The sequence below is a fragment of the Rhinopithecus bieti genome, unplaced genomic scaffold (genome assembly GCF_001698545.2).
Source record: "Rhinopithecus bieti isolate Rb0 unplaced genomic scaffold, ASM169854v2 scaffold_32105, whole genome shotgun sequence".
NCBI lineage: Eukaryota > Metazoa > Chordata > Mammalia > Primates > Cercopithecidae > Rhinopithecus > Rhinopithecus bieti.
In genome coordinates this window covers 933,886-940,811 of record NW_016814250.1, presented here as the reverse complement: position 1 = coordinate 940,811, position 6,926 = coordinate 933,886, and the positions used below count along the sequence as shown (strand labels likewise).

Below are 6,926 nucleotides of genomic sequence, written 5' to 3'. Positions count from 1 at the left end.
GAAACTTTAAGAAGCATCATGATTTTTTAGCAGTTCCATGGCTTTCCCTCTCTGCTATGAGAATGAGCAGGTTTCACATAGGAACTGCTTTTTAAATCTGTAATCCAGTATAAGAGAATATATGGTGCAGAGTCATAGCCTTCTCAAAATCTGAGCAGCATCGTTGGCAATTTGTGGTCTACATGTAATATAAGCAAGAAATAGTCCTTTCTTTTCTAAGGTACTTGTTACGGTTTAAATGTGTCCAAAATTCATGTTAAAATTTACTCACCTGTGTTATAGTATTCAAAGTTTGGTCCTTTAGGAGATTATTAAGTCATGAGGACTTCTGCCCTTGTGAATACGATTAATGATGCTTTAAAAGGGCTGGTGGAGGCCAGGTGCGGTGGCTCACGCCTGTAATCCAGCACTTTGGGAGGCCAAGACAGGCAGATTACCTAAAGTCAGGAGTTTGAGACCAGCCTGGCCAACACGGTGAAACCCTGTCTCTACTAAAATACAAAATTAGCCGGGTGCATTGGCGGTGGGGGGTGGGGTGGGGCGCCAGTAATTCCAGCTACTTGGGAGACTGAAGCAGGAGAACTACTTGAATCCAGGAGGTGGAGCTTTCAGTGAGCGGAGATCATGCCATTGTACTTCAGCCCGGGGCAAACAGAGGCGAGGACTCTGGTCTCAAAAAAAAAAAAAAAAAAAACTGGTGGAAACAAGCTAGACCCATTTTTTGGAGCCCATATTGTCCATCCTTTCTGCCCCCATGGTGAAGACACAGAATTCATTCCTTCTGCAGGGATACAGCAAATCGCCATGGCCATCCTTGGAAGCAGAGCCGGGAGCTTTTATCCAGAAGCATCAGAGACTGCCGGATTGGTGCTGGGATTCGTCAACTTATCAGCCTCAGGGACTGTAAGACATGGAAATTTCTATGTATTTATAAGTTACCAGGTCTCGAGTTATTTTGTACCCAAGTGACCTAAGGGACAACACTGAATTTTCCAGAGTGTTTGTTATGTAGTATAATGTGGTAAAAGCTGGGGACTAATACTAAACAGTCCCAGAAACAAGAGAGGGAACATACTGGCTGGTAAAAACACTTTCAAATTACTTAAAACATTCGGCTTACTATTGCAGAAATGTATTCAATAAATACTCAATATGTTAAAATTATATTTGATATATGGAATACCTGTACTTTTATTAAGGGAATCAGAACACATAGCTGTCTGGAGAAAAACCCCGTAAACTTTTCCCAAACTTTTCATTTTATCAAGTCATTAAAAATCCTTATCATTATAAGGATTGATTGTATAATATACAGTAGTTCCCCCCTTCTCGTGGTTTTCAGTTGACATCGCAATATATACAATAAGACTACTCTTACGAGAGAGAGAGAAAGAGAGGGGCCCATATTCCCACATAACATGTTATGTATAGGTATGATTTTATTAGATCAATAAATAATATTTTTTTTTGAAGGGACCACCAGTTTCGCTCATTGCTTACCCATGGGCCTGGAGGTGGCAAAATGTGGCCACAATTTTCAGCCTCACGCGCCAATCCTCTTGCCGCCCGGTTCAGTTAATTCTTCCCTGCTTCAGGCTTCCCAAGTAACTGGACGATTGTTACAAGCGGCAACCCACCCATTGCCCGGCTAATTCTTATTTTTGGTATTAGGATGGGGTTCTCCACCCAGTTGGTCAGGGCTGGGTCTCGAAACTCCTGACCTGCAGATGACCATTCTGCCTTCACTGCTCCTAAATAGGCTTAGGGTTACAGGTGTGAGCACTGGGGGCCCGGCTCGTATTGGGTAACTATTCTTAGTTAATAATTTTCATCTCGCCTTTTTTTTTTTTTTTTTCTGTTTTTTTTTTGAGATGGGAGTTCGCTCTCGACCTCCGAAGTTGGAGTGCAGTTATGGGTTGCATATCTCCGGCCCCACTGCAAAAAGCGTGTGGCCTCCGGCGGGGGACGGCGCATGTGCTCCTGCCTCAGGGCATTCTGGAGTAGCTGGGACTACAGGCTCGACCCACCACCCACGCCCCAAGAGGGCTAATTGTTGTATTTATTTTTAGTAGAGACAGGGTTTCACTGTGTTAGCCAGGATGGTCTCGATCTCCTAACCTCATGGTCCACCCACCTCGGCCTCCCAAAGTGCTGGGATTACAGGCGTGAGCCACCACGCCCGGCCTCTTTATTTATTTATTTATTTATTTTTGAGACAGGGTCTCACTCTGTTGCCCAGACTGGACTGCAGTAGTGCGATCTCGGCTCACCACAACCTGTCTCCCAGGCTCAAGCGATTCTTCTGCGTCAGCCTCTCAAGTAGCTGGGATTACAGGTGTGCACCACCATGCCCAGCTGACGTTTGTATTTTTAGTAGAGACAGGGTTTCACTATGTTGGCCAGGCTGGTCTCAAACTCCTGACCTCAAATATCTACCTGCCTCGGCCTCCCAAAGTTCTAGGATTACAGGCATGAGCCACCATGCCCAGCCTAATTTTCTTCTCTTACTGTGCCTAATTAAACTTTATCATAGGAATGTATGTATAAGAAAAAACATAATCTATATAGAGTTTGTTATTATTCATGGTTTCAGGCATCACCTGAGGGTCTTGGAATGTATCCTTCATGGATAAGGAGAAGTACTGTATTGAGAAAAATGTAATTTATTCACATTTTTATATTTATTTATTCTATATGCTATTGCTCTGACTAGGTTTATGAGAGACCCTGGTCCTACTGGCAACTCATTTATAAGCCATTTCTTAGGATTGTTCATTTCTATAAAATCTTACTCATTTTATCCAATATCTTGCTTTCTTCTATTAGCAATTTCAGAGAAGGCTTTGCCGCTCTTTCCTCATTCTGCATTTTGTGATGCACATTTCCTCCCTCTACACACTTTTCCAGGAGAATTATAATCATTGCTACAACTTCAACCTATCAACTTGATTAAAACTTCCAGCTGGGCGCAGTGGCTCACGCCTGTAATCCCAGTACTTTGGGAGGTTGAGGCAAGAGGATCACTTGAGCCCAGGGTTACAGACTGGTCTGTTCAATGTGGAGAGACCACATTTCTACAAAACCCACAAAAATTAGACAGGTGTAGTGGCGTGTTCCTGTAGTCTCGGCTACTCTGGAGGCTGGGGTGGGAGGATTGCTTGAGCCTGGGAGGTTGAAGCTGCAGTTTGCCATGATTGCACCAAGCCTCGGCGACACAGCAAGATTCTGTCTCAAAAAGCAAGCAAGCAAACAAACAAACAAAACCCCTCCAGATACTTATATCTAGACCAGATATTTCCAGTGAGCTCTAAACATACTTTCTCACCTGCCCACTGGACATCTTCACTTGATGTCCAGATACCTCAAACACAGCCGTTTACCTGATAAACTACAGGTTGCATTTGTTAGTTTTCTTTAAGGTCTTGTGATTCATGCTGACATCTATCCCTGAATAAAGAATCTTATGAGTTCCTCAAGTTGTTGACATACTGATTAATGTATAACCTACTAACACTAAAAGAATGCGGATTTATTTTGAATCATAAAGTTGTTTTTTTTTTTTTTGGAGACAGAGTCTCATTCTCTTGCTCAGGCTGGAGTGCAGTGGCGCGATCTCCACTCACTGCAACCTCCGCCTCCCAGGTTCAAGCGATTCTAGTGCCTCAGCCTCCCTAGTAGTTGGTATTACAGGCATGCCCCACCATGCCTGGCTGATTTTTTGTATTTTTAGTAAAGACAGGGTTTTGCCATGTTTCCCAGGCTGGTCTCTAACTCCTGAGCTCAGGCAATCCACCCGCCTCAGCCTCCCAAAGTGCTAGGATTACAAGTATGAGCTACATGCCTGGCCAGAATCATAAAGTTTTACTCATTGTCTTGCACGCAGACATTTTAGCCTGCATGTTGCAATCTGTAGCCAATGATTATAACCTCTGTGTTACACCCATCAGTGAAAGAATACAACTCTGGTATGAGAAGTCCCCCTACCTTCTCCTACACTGTCTTATAAAAGCCTTCCAACTTGCAACAGATTCTGGAACACTCCCAACTTTGTTGATGTGTCTTCCTGGGTCAATCTTCATATTTGGCTTTCAGTAAACCTTTATCAAATTATTTCTCTCTCAACAGACTTAGTTTTGGTTGACATAACTAATCATTTTTCTCTTCAAATCTGTTCGTCTCCCTTCTCTACACTTCATATCCTGGTTAATGGCACCACCTGGTTGCTCATGCCAAAAGTACTGGCATCACCTTCAATTTTTCCCTTTTCCTTTTTCTTTCTTTTCTTTTTTCCTTTTTTTTTTTTTTAAGATGAGTTTCAGTCTTGTTACCCAGGCTGGAGTGCAATGGCACGATCTTGGCTCACTGCAACCTCTGCCTCCTGGGTTCAAGCGATTCTCCTACCTCAGTCTCCCAAGTAGCTGGGATTACAGGCAACCGCAACCACGCCCGGCTAATTTTTGTATTTTTAATAGAGACAGGGTTTCACCATGTTGGTCAGGCTGGTGTCGAACTCCTGACCTCAGGTGATCCACCTGCTTCAGCTTTCCCAAGTGCTAGGATTATAGGTGTGGGCCACTGCGCCCAGCCTAATCTCTCCCTTTTTCTTATGTCCCTGTTACTCCTATCATATAGTTGTTTTAAGTCCTGTAGTCTTTGTTTTTGACACATCTTTCAATTCTTCCTCTTTCTCTACCTCTCTTTAGCTGCCTCCATTTCAGGTTAATCAGATATTTAATGACTTCTTTTGTTCTAGTTACTATTTTGAATGCTAGTGATGAAAAATGAATAAGACATACTTCCTTGAGGCCTAGGAACCCACTTTCTAGTCAGGAGGACAAACAGGCCATTTGAACGTAATAGGGTAAGTGCTAAGATAGCATTATGAACAGGAGACAATGAGAAATTTTAAAAAGGATGCTTTGCCTAAACTAGGTGATCTGGTTTGGCTCTGTCTCCCCACCCAAATCTCATGTCGAACTGTAATTCCCACATGTCAGGGGAGGAGCCTGGTGGGAGGTGATTGGATCATGGGGACAGATTATCCCCTTGTTGTTCTCGTTCTCATGAGATCTGATGGTTTAAAAAGTGTGCGGCACTTACCCCTTCGTTTTCTCTCCTGCCTCCATGTAAAGAAGGTACTTGTTTCCCCTTCATCTTCTGCCATGATTATAAGTTTCCTGAGGTCTCCCATTCATGCTTCCAGTTAAGCCTGTGGAACCACGTGTCAATTAAACCTCTTTTCTTCATCAATTACCCAGTCTCAGGTAGTTCTTTATAGCAGAGTGAGAATGGACCTGGTGCAGAGTAGCGCTCAAGTGGATTTTCCCTCATATTGTCTCTGAACTCTGCTGTTGCATTATTATAGGACCTTGTACACTGAGAACACTCAGATTCCAAACCCAGCATTGGTCTGGCCATTATTACAATTTTATATTTAAATTGAGTTCTAGATTTTGAAGTTGCATATGGAACGATTAGAAAAGGAGTGTTATAAAACAAAGTATCTTAATTGTAGTTAAATAGATTGAATAAGCTGGAAATACTTAGCAGTGAAAATTATCAAAGTAAATTTCAATGCCAACAGTTGGTCTGTAGCCATAGTATTTTGTTGATCCAATTATAAAATTTTCTCTTCAACAGGTAATTCAGTAAGATGAACATTCTATTCCTCATTATGTTACTATATTATTACTAAAATTCAAAAGAATTCAATTGAGAGAACCCTCACAATTCTAACAGGTCATAAAAAAATTATATTTTCACTCCCTACATTGGCCTTATGTCTTATAACCTATCGCTTAAAGAGAGTATCTTTTCTTTTTTTTTTTTTAGAGGCTGGAGTGCAGTGGTGCGATCTTGGCTCACTATAGCCTCCACCTTCCAGGTTCAAGCGATTCTTGTGCCTCAGTCTCACAAGTAGCTGGGACTACAGGTGCATGCCACCATGCCCAGCTAATTCTTGTATTTTTAGTAGTGACAGGGACAGGGTTTTGCCTTGTTGAACCAGGCTGGTCTCCAACTTCTGACCTCAGGTGATCCACTTGCCTCAGCCTCCCAAAGTGCTGGGATTACAGGCATGAGCCACCACACATCTTTAAATCCATAGACAACCATAGCAAAAATACTCATGCCCAACCCCATTCCAGGCTAGTTAAATTAGCATCTCTGGGGACGAGGTCTACGCACTGATACTGTTTAAAAACTCCCCAAATGATCCTAAAATGCACAAAGAGTTGCGAACAGGGCTCCAAACCAAAAATAAAACAAACCAGATCCCAGAAAAATGTTTAAACCTCACAGGGCACAGTGGCTCACAACTGTAATCCCAGGACTTTTGCAGGCTGAGATGGGAGGATTGCTTGAGGCCAGGAGTTCGAGGGCAGCCTGGGCCACATGCTAAGAGTTTATCTGTACAATAAATTTAAAAATTAGTTATGTGTGATGGCATGGACCTGTAGTCCCAGCTATTCAGGAGGCTGAGGTAGAAGGATCACTTGTTCTAAGAGTTTGAGGCTGCAGTGAGCTATAATCATGCCACTGCACTCCATCCTGGGCAGCAGAGTGATACCCTGTCTTTAAAAAGAAAAAAGAAAAAGAAAAAGAAGAAAAGAATGAACCAGGCTGGGCACAGTGCCTCATGCCTGTAATCCCAGCACTTTGGGAGACCGAGGGGGGTGAATCACGAGGTCAGGAGTTCAAGATCAGCCCGGTCAAGATGGTGAAACCCTGTCTCTACTAAAACTACAAAAAAAAAAAAAAAAAAAAAAAAAAATAGCAGGCCATGGTGGTGGGTGCCTGTAATCCCAGCTACTTGGGAGGCTGAGGCAGAGAACTGCTTGAACATGGGAGGTGGAAGATGCAGTGAGCCGAGATCGTGCCACCGCACTCCAGCCTGGGTGACAGAGTGAAACTCCATCTCGAAAAAA

General features: G+C 43.0%; 1 long non-coding RNA gene across 1 annotated transcript in view; it reads right to left on the bottom strand.

Moving 5' to 3' along the window:
* Window positions 1–5,109: 5,109 nt before the first annotated feature.
* The window catches only part of LOC108514053 (uncharacterized), a 7,095-nt gene continuing 5,278 nt past the window's right edge, over window positions 5,110–6,926 (bottom strand). The window contains exon 3 of the long non-coding RNA XR_001881096.1: window positions 5,110–5,209. This is a non-coding gene — a long non-coding RNA (uncharacterized LOC108514053). The remainder of the gene's footprint in view (window positions 5,210–6,926) is intronic.